Raw genomic sequence first — 17,106 nt, 5'->3', positions numbered from 1 at the left:
TTTCCTTCTTTTCAGTTTGAATTACTGTAAAATATACTACAATCTGCATTCAATATCCACCTAACCTGTACATTTGCATGCCATTAGCCCTCTTCTCCTCTGGGAGAGCATAATTAAACTCTGTGCTGGTCCAGCTCCTCTGTCCCTCCCCTCTCCTCCCTACCTAATCTTTTATGTGGCAGTCAGGAGAGAATACTATAGAGGGTTAGTTGAGTGACAGCACTGAGACTGCTGGGGCTACTAACGTCACATTCAAGATGGTGACATTTAGCCGGAATATCAGGGCTTTTGGAAGACTGCACAAGGGAGGATTTTACAGGTAAATAAAATGCATAAAACATGTTAAATGCACATATAATGTTCTGAAAAGATTTTGTAGAAATGTATGGTCTGGCCACAGGGACTCTTTAACCACTTTCTGACCGCCGGCAGTCAAATGACGGCCAGGCGGCACACCTATTGTGGCAGGAGGAGCAGACTGGATTCTTCAAATTTCTTTAGATCAGTGATTCCCAACCAGGGTTCCTCCAAAGGTTGCTAGGGGTTCCTTCAGCATTGGGCAATTTCTGCCTCTCAGATAAGTTCCCACTCACACCATTGATCTTTTTAGCTATCTGTAAGGAGGTAATTCTTCCCATTGACCACAAGTGTAAGAACCATTCTTCCCACTGACCATCACACTAATATATCATGAATTGTAGATTTCTAAAATTTAGCAGGGGTTCCCCAAGACCAGAAAACTATTTCAAGGGTTCCTCTGTGTTGAAAAGGTTGAGATAGGCTGCTTTAGATCCACCAGCAAGGGCAAGAGCCTACCTGGTTGGATACAAAATGAGGGAAGGTCTGCATATTACATCGTTTTGATGATGTGTAATACAGTGGTCATCAACCCTGTCCTCGGGGGGCCACTAACAGGCCAGGTTTTATGTATTACCTTGGGGAGATGCAGACTAGAATACTGCAATCACTGAGCAACAAATGATATCACCTGTGATGTATTTCAGTCATCTTGCAAACCTCGCCTGTTAGTGGACCCCGAGGACAGGGTTGATGACCACTGGTGTAATACATATACCATTTTGGGTAAATGCTTTGGAGCCAATTACAATAAAAAATAACAATTAATGTGCATATGTACCTAAAAAAACGAACTACTCTTGTGTGCCTTTTGCTCATGGATATACTGCAAACAAATAAAAGTGTTTTGATGCATCTGTTTAATAAGTGCCAAAAAATACCTGTAGATCCTACCAAAAATCCAGTGCTCTTCCGTGGGGGTCATCCTGAAAAGTGTTATCAACCCTGCCCTATTCACCTGGGTGGACTACAGAACATCCTCTCCCCTTATGATATGGAGAAGTAGAGAAGGGAGATGATCTGTAGTGCTAATACACCTCCTGTCCTAGAGTCACCTTAGGACAGGAAGTGTGCCACTGGTGGGATCACTGGGTGAAAAATATAATAATAAAAAAATGAAAAAGAATATAACCACCACGTCTAAGACCTTATGCACACTGGGCGTTTTTATCACTGCTGTTAGGGGCATCTGTTTTTTTTAAATCTGCCTGTAAATGCCCCTGCGTGTTAGCCTAGGTGTCCATGCAGAGAAAAATCCACTGCTGGCGCTTCCAGGAGCAGCAGTGTTTTGGCAGAAAAACATGCTTTACGTGTGTAAGTGCTTGAATTAATTTCAATTGCCACAATAACTTATTATTCTGGCCAATGAAATGAATTAACACCTATGTGTTCCATGCGCCGAAACGCGTTACACAATGAAGTAAATTAACGCCTATGTGTTTGACGTGTCAAAATGTGTTACACAATGAAATGAATTAACGCCCAAGTGCCTGACGTGCCTAAGCACGTTACATTAGTTTACAAGTGTCAAGTTTTTTTTTTTCTGCCAATATGCTGCTGCCAGGAGGAAAGGCTAGTAAGCTGCAACATATTACATTTTTGTTCTTGGGTTTAGATATGCTTTAATCACTTCCAGACCGCCCGCCTTCGTTATACGTCAGTACTTTGACGTACAATACCATTGTTATGGCAGCAGATAGCTACCATAACCCCAGAATTTTCTTCAACAGCGGGCGGTCCTCTTTCACATGAAAGTGGTCTCCACTGCGGATTCACCGCAAGATTATTTTTTTTGGAGGTGGGATCGGTGCCCGTCCTCCTCCTGCACATGTTACAGTCATCTCCACCACTTACTGGAGGCATCAGGAGAGGCGGAGACAAGCCGATCCTTTCCCCTAAGAGGCTGTGAGTCAAGTGAGGGAATGATGGCCCCCCCCCCCCACTCGACTCAATGACGTTGGATGACGGAAGCGACGTCAAAAATCCCTCCCACCCAACGGCCTTAAAGGGGAATTTATTTTACATTTTTGCATTCAAGTGTAAATGTGAGATCTGAGGTCTTTTTGACCCCAGATCTCACATTGAAGAGTCCTTGTTTTATTACAAAGGATGTTTGAATGCCTTGTAATATGAATAAAAGTGTTACAAGACATTATTTTTAAAGGGACAGTGTAAAAAAAAAAGTCAAAGAAAAAAGCAAAAAGAAAAAAAAAAGTAAAGCGCCGAAGAGCAGAAGAAAACTGAGTTCGCACCACACATGTGAGGTATCACCGCGATCATTAAAGCGAGAGCAATAATTAGTGGGAATGCTTAACCACTTAAGGACCAGGCCTCTTTTTCAGACTTGGTGTTTACATGTTTAAAACAGTTTTTTTTTGCTAGAAAATTACTTAGAACCCCCAAACATTTTATATTGTTTTTTTTTTCTAACACCCTAGAGAATAAAATGGCGGTCATTGAAATACTTTTTTTCACACCGTATTTGCGCAGCGGTCTTACAAGCGCACTTTTTTTTGGAAAAAAAATCACTTTTTTGAATAAAAAAATAAGACAACAGTAAAATTAGCCCAATTTTTTTTTATATTGTGAAAGATAATGGTACGCCAAGTAAATTGATACCCAACATGTCACGCTTCAAAATTGCGCCCGCTCGTGGAATGGCGTCAAACTTTTAGCCTCAAAAATCTCCATAAGTGACATTTAAAAATTTCTACAGGTTGCATTTTTTGCATTACAGAGGAGGTCTAGGGCTAGAATTATTGCTCGCACTCTACCAATCGCGGCAATACCTCACATGTGTGGTTTGACCACCGTTTTCATATGCGGGCGCTACTCACGCATGCGCTCACTTCTGTGCGCAAGCTCGTCGTGACGGGGTGTTTTTTTTTAAAAAAAATTTCTTATTTATTTTAATTGATTTTATTTATTTTGACACTGTTTTTAAAAAAAAAAATGGACCACTTTTATTCCTATTACAAGGAATGTAAACATCCCTTGTAATAGAAAAAAACATGACAGGTCCTCTTAAATATGAGATCTGGGGTCAAAAAGTCATCAGATCTCATATTTGGGCTAAAATGCAACAAAAAAAAATCTGACATTTAAAAAAAAATATACCTTTAAGAAGTATGGGCGGAAGTGACGTTTTGACGTCGCTTCCGCCCTCCTATGGTATAGAGACGAGTGGGGGCCATCTTAGCCTCACTTGTCTCTATGCCCAGCTAGGAAGAGGACCCGATCGCCTCCGCCACTACCGACGGCTCCGGTAAGCGGCGGAAGGTGCGGGAGGGCGGCGGGGGGTGGCACCTCTCCCACCGCCGATAGCGGTGATCTCGCGGTGAATCTGCCGCGGAGACCACCGTTATCGTACAGCCGACCGCCGCCTGAAGAGATGGATATCTCAGTTGTGGCAGCAGCTGCTGCCGTTACCGAGATATCCCTCTTCAAAAATAGGATGTACATCGTCGTGCGGCGGTCGGCAAGTGGTTAAGCAGTCCCACTATTATTATTCGTTTTTTATTTATTAATTAGTTAATTAATTATTAATTATTAATTAAGCAGTCCCACTATTATTATTTGTTTTTTATTTATTAATTAGTGGGAATGCTTTATATACTTTCAGCTATTAAAGCCATTCAACTTTGAAAATGTTCAGCTCTTTCAGCTGATGTGTGCTCTTCTTCATGCAGAAACACAAACTTGCTCTATGGACAGAGTATGATTTACAGGAGAACCTGGTCTTCATCTGGTCTTCCTTTAAATAAGTGTATAGATATCAGATCTGTAGATGTGTAGATGGGGTTTGCACCTTGTGGTCAGGAAGAGGTTTCATGCTTTATGTACAGTGACACTGATAAAGGATGTGTGACTTGTCATGTGCTTTAAGACACATAAAGTCACCGCAGCCCATGTATTTCAATGGAAGCCATTCACATCAATGCGACTTACAGCAGCTTCTTCACTGCTTTGATGCAACTTTCATGCGACTCGAGTGCTATAGACTGCAATGTAAATTCTCAAAATTCAAAGGAAAGTTGCATCTTAATATTATAAATGTGACAGTTATGCAACAGCCAAAGTTGCACACATTCAAAGTTGCATCAAAGTCGCAAATGAAATCACATGACTTTGGAGCTGCACAAATGTAAATGGAGCCTAAAGGCAAAAAAAAAAAAATTGAATAGAGTAAGGAAGGGTTATGACCCCTGTTCTTTTTTTTTTTTTTGTCCTCTGAGCCCCATTGTGGAGATTTCCATTCAACTTTCTGTTCACTGTTTATTGTTGGCTACTCCTCTCTGCTAATCCCTCCACCAGCTTCTGATCACTCAATGTATTATTAACCGCTTGCGGACCAGCCGCCGCAGTTTTACTGCGGCAGGTTATCTACGCTGCGCAAAATCACGTTAATGTACGTGATGTCACAAGGTCTGTATAGCAGCAAGCTCCGTGAGTCAGACCGCGGGTCCCAAGGAATCGATGTCCGCGGGGATATCCACGATCGTCTCACGGAGAGGAAGAACGGGAGATATGCTGATGTAAACAAGCATCTCCCCGTTCTGCCTAGTGACACAGACACTGATCACAGCTCCCTGTAATCGGGAACGGTGATCAGTGATGTGTCACACGTAGCCCATACCCCCACAGTTAGAACCACTCCCTAGGACACACTTAACCCCTACAGCACCACCTAGTGGTTAACCCCTTCACTGCCAGCCACATTTACAAATGTGAATGGTCCCAAAATAGCGCCAAAAATGTCCAATGTGTCCGCCATAATGTCGCAGTCATGGTAAAAATCACTGATCGCTACCATTACTAGTTAAAAATAAATGATTAATAAAAATGCCATAAAACTATCCCCTATTTTGTAGATGCTATAGCTTTTGCGTAAACCAATCAATAAATGCTTATTGTGATTTTTTTTTACCAAAAACATGTAGAAGAATACGTATTGGCCTAAACTGAGGAAAAAATTTTTTTTTTTATATATTTATTATTGCAAAAAGTAAAAAAAAATGTGTTTTTTTTAAAAATTGTCCTTTTTTTGTTTATAACGCAAAAAATAAAAATCGCAGAGGTGATCAAATACCAGCAAAAGAAAGCACAATTTGTGGGGGAAAAAAGACATTAAGTTTGTTTGGGTGCAACGTCGCACGACCACGCAATTGTCAGTTAAAGCGACGCAGTGCCGAATCGCAGAAAGTGCTCCGGTCAGGAAAGTGGTAAATCCTTGCGGGGCTGAAGGGGTTAAATAAAAAATTCTAACATCCACAACTCCAGCTACATCACTAACCTTGTCTCACAAAGCCAACCTACTCGTTCTCTTCATTCCTCCCAAGACCTCCTGCTCTCTAGCTCCTTTGTCACCTCCTCCCATGCTCCCCTCCAGGACATTTCCAGAGCCTCTCCAATCCTCCGGAGCTTCCTACCCTAGTCTGTCCAACTATCTCATGCAATACAGTTACAATACAATCAATACAAGAGGAATCAGAGGGCTATGCCACATTATTGTGAGGTGCAAAATAGATCAATAAAAGAAGTTAACAGCGCTCTCCTTTACACATCATTTGTTTCAATCATTCTGCCGATGATGTTGTGTCAAGCAGTTGCTAAAGAAAGTTGCAGAACATCCTCAGAGTCAACAGGAAATGTTTCAGCTACATAAAACTGATCTCCACCCAAAAGGGAGAGCTCCACTTGTCTGCCTTCTCCCCCCTTAGGCTGACACATTTGTCACCTTTCGGGGGGGGGGGGGGTACCCGGTTAAAAAAAAATCACATTTCCCATCCCTTTGGTCCAAAAAAAAACCCAAAAACGTTTAGAGCAGAGTTTCTCAACTAGGGTTCTGTGAATTCCTGAGGTTCCTCCAGAGGTTGCTATTGGCTCCATGAGCAATAAGTAATTTCTGTCTGTCAATTTCTGTTCCCACTGACAGCAATGATTTTTTTTTTTTAGCTATCTGTAAGAGGACATCATATTTGGCTATCTGGCCATCATACGAATGTATCAGTTGTACCAACAGTAATTTTTAGCAGGGGTTCCCTGAGACTGGAAAATATTTTAATGGTTCCTCTGTGTTGAAAGAGTTGAGAAAGACTGATTTAGACTATTAATCCAACATTTATATTTTTAATTCTTTGTTTAGAAAGTTTTCATCCAAAAATGACGTTATCATAAATGGTATGCACAACATCTGAAATTACATAACATTAGTGCAATACATACAGCGTAAAACGTGTATGACAATACCAGTGGCGGCTGGTGTTTTTTTTTTTTTGGGGTGGGGGCGGCAAACAAACCCCCCCCAGGCCTGCACTAGCACAACTGCCAGCTACTCCCCCATGACACGGCGCTAACACCCCCCCCTCCACCACCCGCTGTCCTTACAGTGGATGCAGGTGGTGAGAGCAGCGGTCGGAGCTGCTGTGTCCATCTTCCAGCATGGTGGGCTCTGATGTCCTCTCCTGGAGTCCTCTCTGTGGTGCGTCTCCTCTCTGCTCCTCCCAGCTCTAGGCGTCCAATAGGATCACCTGATGTTTGGGCCTTTGGTCTGTTGATAGATCTCCGTTCTGTCTCTCTCTCAGGAGCGATCGCGGGAGCGATCGCGGGTGCCTGGCGGACATCGCGGCCGCCGGGCATGCGCATTGGCTCCGTTGTTGTGCCACGTATGGTTTTAAAGTGCCCGACATACAGCTATGGCAATTTGCCCAGGGAAGCTAATCTGGTGTAGTAAAACTGCGGCGGCTGGTCCTCTGATAGTTAATATCCATAGCAGACCCAAAGGACTTGATATTGGACTGGAGGGGGGAGACCCATTTTTATAAATGATTTTCTATGTATATTGCCCGGATCTGACAGTATATTACAGCCACAAGCAATTTTTTCCCTTAGAAATGTGATTTTGCTGCAATACTGTTATAAACATGGAAAAGAGGCTGTAATTTACAGGCAGACTAAGTGGACCCCCCAGGCACAATATTTAAAGGAATATTTCATTTTTTATTGTTTCACTTTAAGCATTATTAAAATCACTGCGCCTGAAAAAACAGCAGTTTTAAAAACTTTTTTGCATTGATACAGGACCCAGGTCCCCAAACACTTTAACTTGCATATAAGCCTTTAAAATTAGCACTTTTGATTTTTCACGTTCGTGTCTCATAGACTTTGACCATGTTCACATGTTCACACAAAGTTTTTGTCCGTTCACATGTTCTGGTGAGAACCGAACTCGGGGGTGTTTGGCTCATCCCTAGTCACAATTGATAATAACCCTAAAAACTTTGTTTAGGTATAGGTGTTGAAATGTTTTTAGGGAATAAACACAATACGATTGCTCATCCTACCTTGTAAACCCCTTTACCCTTAGTAATTCCTTAACCGATCACCAAATTTTATTAAGCAATTGGGAAGTAGGCGCACCACCCAGGGAAGAGAAATTTCCATCTCTAACAGATCTACCTCTCCCACATTTGTATTCATCTACTGATACGGATGGGGTATAGAGATCAACCATCCATATCAGTTGATGATGAGTACAAATGTGGTAGAGGTAGATCTGTTGGAGATGGGAATTTCTATTCCCTGGGTGGTGCCGCTGTTTTCCAATTGCTTAATAAAATTTAGAGATCGGTTAAGGAATAACTAGGGGTAAAGGAGTTTACTTTTCTGGCAAAATATCCCTCTGGAAACAATAAGGTAAAATAAATTAAGTAGCAGCATTTATATTGTTTTTATACAGATACAATAGAAATCCCATCTCTAACAGATCTACCTCTCCCATATTTGTACTCATCAACTGATGAGGGGACGTGGTCTAACTCCGGTCCAAGATGGATGCTTGAGCCAAATCCTCCCACACACAGGAGCAGCAAAAAACAGCTTCAAGATTCCCCAATGAGCCGAAAGGGCGACTGAAGCTCCTCTGCCACACGCAATCCACAGGACCAGAGCTCACAGCCACCCAGTAACATTCTTGCGATGTTTCGGATATCGCATGGAGAAGGCCACACAGCCTTGGACTCGCCACAGCCAGCTTCACCGCTCGGCGGCTCCTGTCCCATAACAGACAGTGGACACAGCTCAGCATTACAGCCTGCACAAAGCCTCAGCCTGTCGGATCTTCAGTCCGTGGCAATGGACATCAAATCAACCCTGTTTGCAGCTATTACTGATCTCAAGGCAGACATACAAGCAATTGCATTCAGGATGGGACCAGTGGTCATCAGACAGGTACAAAAATCTTCAGATATACACCTCTCACATATCATAGAAATCCCATGGCACTTAGAAAACCACAATTATCGTGGTCGATGGCATACAATATGCATTAGAGGGGTCCCATTTTGCCTTTCTGTCATGTGGAGAGGCCATACAGCATTTCTTTGCACTCCTGGTGACCTTCAAGCTTTCTGTGAAACACTAAACATGTCTATGGTCGAGGTGCCTGAATGGTACAATTCCTTCATGATAAGCGACACACGAATCGTAGTAACTAAAAACTATACACCAAGAGCCCAAAGAAACCGTTGCAGATCCCCTTTAGCTCAACACAACAGAAGAGGCGAAGGACAAGAGAGACATCTTTGGCCAATTTTCCCCTAAAAGAAGCTATTCTAAAACAAGCAAGAGAAAAAAAAACAAGTTCTCTTTAATGGTAATGAAGATCTTAATGGTAAGATCTCCCAAATATTACACTTCAACAATGCAGAGCCCTACGTCCAATTTTGGACCAACTGCCAACCAGAGGCATTCCATATAGATGGAAATTCCCATTTTGCCTTTCTGCCACATGGAGAGGCCATACAGAATTGCTACGCACTCCTGGTAACCTTCAAGCTTTCTGTGAAACAATAAACATGTCTATGGACAAGGTACCCGAATGGTACAATTCCTTCATGATAAACGACACACGCATCAAAGTAACTAAAAACTAAACACCAAGAGCTCAAAGAAACCGATATCACCATTGCAGATCCCCTTCAGCTCAACACAACAGAAGAGATGGACAAGAAAGCCCAGGGCTATCACCTCCTCGCCTCAGAGACCGCATGTATTGCCTGGATCCTATGGACACCTGAACTACCATAGAACAGACATCTATTCTCTATACATCCTAATCATTTATAGTACAACAACACGTACATAGCTATCTAATACCAGATCTTCCATCGGAACAATGATTCCCAAAATTGGCATATATTTTGCCTCACAGTTAAAAGTTGAGTTCTCAAATTAACTGTTTGTATCTACCCCTCCTTCGTTTTTTTTCTCTTTCCCCTTGCAGTGTATGTTCATGACATAAGCATGGCAAGACTTTTGTATCTATTACAAGAAGGACGAGAGCTGCCACCTTGGTCAGGTCTGTTGGGTCAGCTAAGAACAGGGGAAGAACAATTGTGAGTATTTCACATGGAATATCTTGTGGTTATACACGCAGGAGGTACCAAACACACCTGCAGACAGCCCTGAATTCCAAACTTTATATGGCATAAAGATCCTTAAAATATATAGTGCAAATTCAATATATACTTAGTATATTAGTTTCAATCTTGGATCATAGGAACTAAATATTGTCCAACAGATGAATGATAGAGGAAACAATCTAAAGAAACACATAGTATTCATAAGAGGATGACATAAACGTAATATGCACAAGGACTGCCAAAGACTCTAAGCCCTTATACACACGGTCGGAGATTCCTATCGGACAGTTTTGTCGGATATTCTGACTGTGTGTAGTCTGCATCGGACTGTTTCCGTCGGAATAACCGACGGACCAAGTTTTCCAACTTGCCGGTAAAATTTTCAGACAAAATGCTCCTATCGGACATACTCTGATCATGTGTAGCCTACTCCGAGGGACAAAGTGCCACAGATTAAAATTCCTAGACCAAAGCTATTGGCTGCTAGCCTGAACGTAGTCCCGTCGTAACGAAATAACGTCATCACGTTATGTACAATCCGATTTTCTGATAACTTAGTCCGACCGTGTGTATGCAACATCACTTCCGGACCTCTTCCGGAATTAATCTGTCGGAATTACTCCGACGGATTTGGTTGTCGGAATCTCCGACCGTGTGTACAAGGGCTAAGGCTCAATCAATACTAGTCGAAAAGAACACACTGCTACGTGGAGCTAGGAGAGTGCTGCTCACCCCAAACAAATCAGAATAGAACAAGTTTCCCCAAAAACGGGGTTTTTAGGCAGCAAAAAACAGTACTAATGCATGTCAAAATAATATGAAAAGTATTTTAATATTTGGTAAAAAACATGAGCTTCACCTGAGCAGTTTAAAAGCGGACTCTTATATACAGAGTACAAAAATATCAATGGGCGTACATTAACAGACACAACTATAAATTACACTGTATATTATAATAACAGTAAAAATATATATAATTCTAACGCGTTTCAACCCCCTGGGGGGTCTTCTTCAGAGAAATGGTGGTCTGTTGATAAAACAAAATTACATTGAATAAATACATCAGGTATTATTTGTGTTGGAAATACCTCATATTTGTTAATATAGTTTACCCAAAGGTGTACTTCCAAAGAGATAAAATGAGTTGTGATATTTTTGATGGAGTTCCCCCATAAGGTGGTGCCTCAATTTCCTTCACATATCTGGAATGTTACCCGGTCCATGTCTACCGCCAGGATACCAAGGGGAAAAGAGGTAGCGTCAGAGAACCAATGGCGTGGCTCACGAGAGGTCACACGAATACCACACCCCCCATAAACATAGGGAGTGGGTGCAGATGTGGGCAACCGGATAATGTGGTAAGTCACACCTGCAGTGAAATCCCAACATGAAAAGGATTAAGAACATGTAATTTTTAATATATGAGCACAGGGTGTGTATATGGCATGAAATTGTCATCATCATACCCATAATCTATGTAAAATAGAGAATGCAACCCTGGGTAACCCAAATGACTATTAAAAAAAAAAAAAAAAAAAGGGAGATCATGTATATATAGGTGAACCTAATAATGACTGTGCCTGAAAGATATCAGAATGAATTTGATAAGTGAAATGCTAAAAGATGATAGGGTGAATATATGATGAATAGACTATGTGGTGCATGAGAGATAAATAGATAGGTGAAGATGTGCGAAAAAATGGAAGGAAATAAATGACTCAAAGTGGTGAACTGAGTGAAATAAATAACAGACCACATATGCATAAAAAACGATAACCAACTAAAAAATAAAGCATAAAAAACAATAACCAACTAAAAAAGGGGAGGGAAAGCAATGAGGGAGTGACATGAAAAACAAAACCCTTGCCGGCGGCATCCTAGGACACTTCCGGACGCATACCTCACGTGCGTCCGCACTTCCTGCGGACGCATACCTCACGTGCGTCCGCACTTCCTGCGGATGCACGTGACGTATTGACGTCACGCAGTTGCGACGGAAGTGACGTCATTTCGGGGCCGCTTTGCGGCCTTCCGGGACGCTGGGGCGGCCACATGTGGCTGACCTGATTAGGCGGCCATGCGGTATTGGGCAAATACCGGTTATTGGGTGGACGGTCTACACCTGCAGGTAATCCACAGGCTTTATAAACATACCCCTCCCCATAGGAAGTGCACATTTACTTCATGTGAAAGGACTGTTTGAACTTTCACTTGTCAGATGGTAAGCATGGCTATTTCCCCCTTTGGTTTGATCTGGATCTGTTGATTTACTGCATTCAAGTAATTTCTTGAAATCTGTAGAGCTGTATTTTGATTGACTTATCAAATTTCAGATTTGGTGACTCTACCTAATACGAATTAGTGACTGCGCCTGTTTTGGTCGCAGTCCTTTCCTCTTCCACTCGGATCACTTTTGATCAAGCCTAATAATTCAGGTAATTTGTCTTTATTTTTACCATCGATACCGTCTATTAAATTAGGCTAGTATAAATAGTTTTTTGTTTTTTTTCACTCACATCTCACTCACATTTTGTCTTTCACTTATTCATCCTAGTAATGTACATGGTGGTTTTGTTTTTCATGTCACTCCCTCATTGCTTTCCCTCCCCTTTTTTAGTTGGTTATTGTTTTTTATGCTTTATTTTTTAGTTGGTTATCGTTTTTTATGCATATGTGGTCTGTTATTTATTTCACTCAGTTCACCACTTTGAGTCATTTATTTCCTTCCATTTTTTCGCACATCTTCACCTATCTATTTATCTCTCATGCACCACATAGTCTAATTCATCATATATTCACCCTATCATCTTTTAGCATTTCACTTATCACATTCATTCTGATATCTTTCAGGCACAGTCATTATTAGGTTCACCTATATATACATGATCTCCCTTTTTTTTTTTTTTTTTTTTAATAGGCATTTGGGTTACTCAGGGTTGCATTCTCTATTTTACATAGATTATGGGTATGATGATAATTTCATGCCATATACACACCCTGTGCTCATATATTAAAAATGACATGTTCTTAATCCTTTTCATGTTGGGATTTCACTGCAGGTGTGACTTACCACATTATCCGGTTGCCCACATCTGCACCCACTCCCTATGTTTATGGGGGGTGTGGTATTCGTGTGACCTCTCGTGAGCCACGCCATTGGTTCTCTGACGCTACCTCCTTTCCCCTTGGTATCCTGGCGGTAGACATGGACCGGGTAACATTCCAGATATGTAAAGGAAATTGAGGCACCACCTTATGGGGGAACTCCATCAAAAATATCACAACTCATTTTATCTCTTTGGAAGTACACCTTTGGGTAAACTATATTAACAAAGGTATTTCCAACACAAATAATACCTGATGTATTTATTCAATGTAATTTTGTTTTATCAACAGACCACCATTTCTCTGAAGAAGACCCCCCAGGGGGTTGAAACGCGTTAGAATTATATATATTTTTACTGTTATTATAATATACAGTGTAATTTATAGTTTACCAAATATTAAAATACTTTTCATATTATTTTGACATGCATTAGTACTGTTTTTTGCTGCCTAAAAACCCCGTTTGTGGGGGAACTTGTTCTATTCAGGCTCAATCAATACAAGCCCATATCTAGGCTATAAATACAACATTAAGATTAGACTTTTTATTTGTTTTAGGATTTTACAAAGAATGTTGTTTATCTATCAATACCATAGGATAGGCTGTTTATTACAGTTGATAAAATGTGGGAAGTGCAATGGTGTCTCAAAATCAATCTGAACAGGTGAAAGTGTAACCTGTATTAAACTAACCTTCCAAACAACTAAACTCCCTCATACTTCTACCCAAAGTATACTGGATTGCTAGAAAGTTTTCTGAGTAATCAATGTGCCATATATGATATTCTAAAAGAATATACACCTATTATGACCACCAAAATGCTCCTCACATTTACTGTTTACTATAGTAGATAATTTAACAGTTCAAGTTAATAACAATTATATAAGTAAGTTTAAAAGGTAAAAATAACCGAGTTATCTCTATTCAGATGAGCACACAAAATGAAATGGATCAATATCTGTTATACAATTGGTCTTTAAAGCGGAGGTCCACCCTAAAGTGGACCTTCCGCTCATTGGAATCCCCCCCCCTCCGGCGCCACAATTGGCACCTTTCAGGGGGGAGGGGGGTGCAGGTACCTGTACAGTACAGGTATCTGCACCCACTTCCGGGATAGCTCTCTGCGGAAAGGGGCGTAGATTACGCCCCTTTCCGAAAGTCCCCCGCTGCCTGCTGGGAAACACACAGATCCCAGAGGCAGCGGGTCCATCCTTATTGTGCAGCGCGACTCACGCATGCGCAGTAGGGAACCGGGAAATGAAGCCGAAAGGCTCCACTTCCTGATTCCCATACCCAAGATGGCGGCGGCAGCGCCCAAGAGACGATCGAGAGATCGGCTTCGGGTGCCGACATCGCGGGCGCCCTGGACAGGTAAGTGTCACTATTTTAAAAGTCAGCAGCTGCAGTATTTGTAGCTGCTGGCTTTTAAAAAAAAAAAAACGCGGACTCCCGGCGGACTCCCGCTTTAACTTTATCTTTTGCATTTATTATCATTCCTCTTATACACTGGATCCCCCTTCTGGTTAACGTTTAAATGACTTACGAGATCGTATGATTCAATATAAATTGGTACATAGAGCATATATTACACCACATAGACTTAACCTCCCTGGCCGTATGATTAGTTCTAATTTTAGGTGCTGAAAGAGGTACAATTATTTTGCATGGAAATTTGGCGTTTTATATTGTAGTCCTGCAATTCTTAGAAATAACTCTCTTAAATCTGTTCAAACAAGAGACTAGTAGACATCCCAGGTATGATAAAGTTTATAATATAATAAATAATGATAATAAATAATAATAAAAAATTATTCAATAATGTAATCAAATCCAAAAACACTGAAATTTGCTCATTTGCAGAATTGTCGCTGTCATTAGATTTAGTGTTTGATGACGAATTTCCCCACAAATCGCTATCGCTCAACTCTGCAAGTGATTATAATTTATTATTGCTGTTTTCTAGTTGGTCTAAAATCACTTTTGACATAAAGGGACAGTTTTTGGTTGCTATGGACAATCTCCAAATTCCAGGCAGAAAAAAACAGTATTTATAATATAAAAGTACATGCAGGGCACTGCACAGACCACTAGGGACACAGGGGGTGTGTAATTATTTTTATACAGTACTGTAATCTTTAAGATTACAGTACTGTGTGTGTTTTGTGTGTTGTTACTTCTTTGAATTTGGCGGCAATCGTAACGTCGCAGGGAGCGGAGCTCGGCGACATTCGGGCACTGTATGAATTGAGCGGAAGACAGCTCGATCACACAGCGCGGAGGACATCGCTGGATCCAGGGGACAAGGTAAGTAAGTCTCCCTGTATCCTTCCTGTATCCATCGATGCGATCCCAAGTCTGGCTCAGGGTTACCGCTCATGGTACTGAAATCCCAGCCCGAGCCAGACTCGGGATCACCGCTAGGGAGGTTAAAAAGATAAATTCTCTGTATTCTTCGGAGTGTTGGCGATGTGGCGCGAATCAGGAGGATTTTACACGTATTTTTTGGACTTGTCCATATATAGTTATCTTTTGGGTGGAAGTGGTAGATTTATTGAATTCCATCACTTCTGCCCCTCTACCAGTTTCAACATCTGTCTGTTTACTGGGCCTGGTAGAGAATATTCTTCACATAGTGTCCGAGCGAGTGTTCGCTAATATAACATTACTTTATGCAGGAAAAGCTATTGCGTTGCATTGGAAGAAATCTCGGCCCCCTACACTCTCATATTGGAAACAATTGGTAAATAATAATCTTTTATTGTATAGATATTCTTACATGAATAGGGGCTGTCCTAGTAAGTATGATAACGTGTGGGCAAAGTGGCTGGCCAAACCATATAAAGCATTGAATGCCCATGGGGGCCATTGTTTATAATAGGTGTTCCTATATGAGAAATATTTGGGGTCATTGGGGAAAGAAGGAACTAATGCTTATTTTAAAAACTGTTTGCTCTCTTTTTTTTGGGGGGGGGATTTATAATTGATATACCGGATATTGGTATTTGTGTATCACTATCATATCCCCTCTCAATCCTCTCCAGAGAGAATACGTTCAATGCTTGTCGTCTTTCCCCATAACTGAGGTTCTCCAGTCCCTTTATTAGCTTTGTTGCCCTTCTCTAGACTCTCTCCAATTCCGGAACATCCTTCTTGAGGACTGGAGCCCAGAACTGGAGAGCATACTCAAGATGCAGCCGAACCAGAGTCTTGTAGAGCAGGAGAATTATTCTATTATCTCTGAAGTGAATCCCCTTTTTGATGCATGCCGATATTCTGCTGGCTTTGCTTGTAGCAGCTTGGCATTGTATGGCATTGCTGAGCCTATCATCTACTAGGACCCTTCAAAGGTAGCCTCCTTACAAGCAATTTGCACCAATTATAAAAAAGCTGTACAAAAAGTGGGGTCAGTGGCCAGGGCAGGACTTAGGGTGGTGGGGGCCCCTGGGCTTGAGTCACTTTCGGGCCCTACCTTCTATACATTATCATATTTATCAGTGTATCGGCGTATAACATGCACCCCAAGTTTAAGAGGGAATTTTAAGGAAAAAAACTTTTAGGAGGGAAGTTTAAGGAACAAAAACTTACATTTACATGCCCATCAATGCAGCCTCATCAGTGTCCATATGCAGCCTTGCCCATGCATCTGCAGCCTTGTCCAGTGTCATTGCAGCCTTGTCAGTGTAGCCTTGTCATTTGCAGCCTTGTCATTGCAGGCTTGAAGTTTAAAAATGGCACCGCCGAGATACAGAGTCCTGTGTATCTCGGCGGATCTCGGGTCCTCTTGGCGGCTCTCAGGTCCTCTCTGCAGCTCTTGGGTCCTCTCGGGGGCGTTGGGTCTCCTCGTAGTCCCGAGCGGAGCTGAGAGTAGCCGAGTGTAGTCGGCTCAGCTCACAGTCATGCCCAGTCCCTGTGTTATGTCCATCATAGGGCAGGACTAGACGTAACTGTGAGCGGAGAGGAGCCGAGTACACTCGGCTATGTATCTCGGCGGGGCCCGCGGGGCCCCCTATTGGGCGGAGCCCATGGGCTTGAGCCCAGTCAAGCCCAATGGTAAGTCCAGCCCTGTCAGTGGCGCTACCCATGATATGGGCATATATATTAGTTCACACTGGACATGTATAAGTTGGCCATATTATATATTACCTTTAGGTCACATATATTTTGCCCTGGGTAGGGGTGTGAGTTTTTTTGCTTGTGGTTTTTGATTGACCTATTGACTTT

Source organism: Lithobates pipiens, unplaced genomic scaffold (genome assembly GCF_037356315.1).
Source record: "Lithobates pipiens isolate NorthernLeopardFrog02 unplaced genomic scaffold, aLitPip1_a1.2 Scaffold_27, whole genome shotgun sequence".
NCBI classification, from domain to species: Eukaryota; Metazoa; Chordata; class Amphibia; order Anura; family Ranidae; genus Lithobates; species Lithobates pipiens.
The sequence above is the reverse complement of the archived record's forward strand: the minus strand, read 5'-3'. Positions refer to the sequence as shown.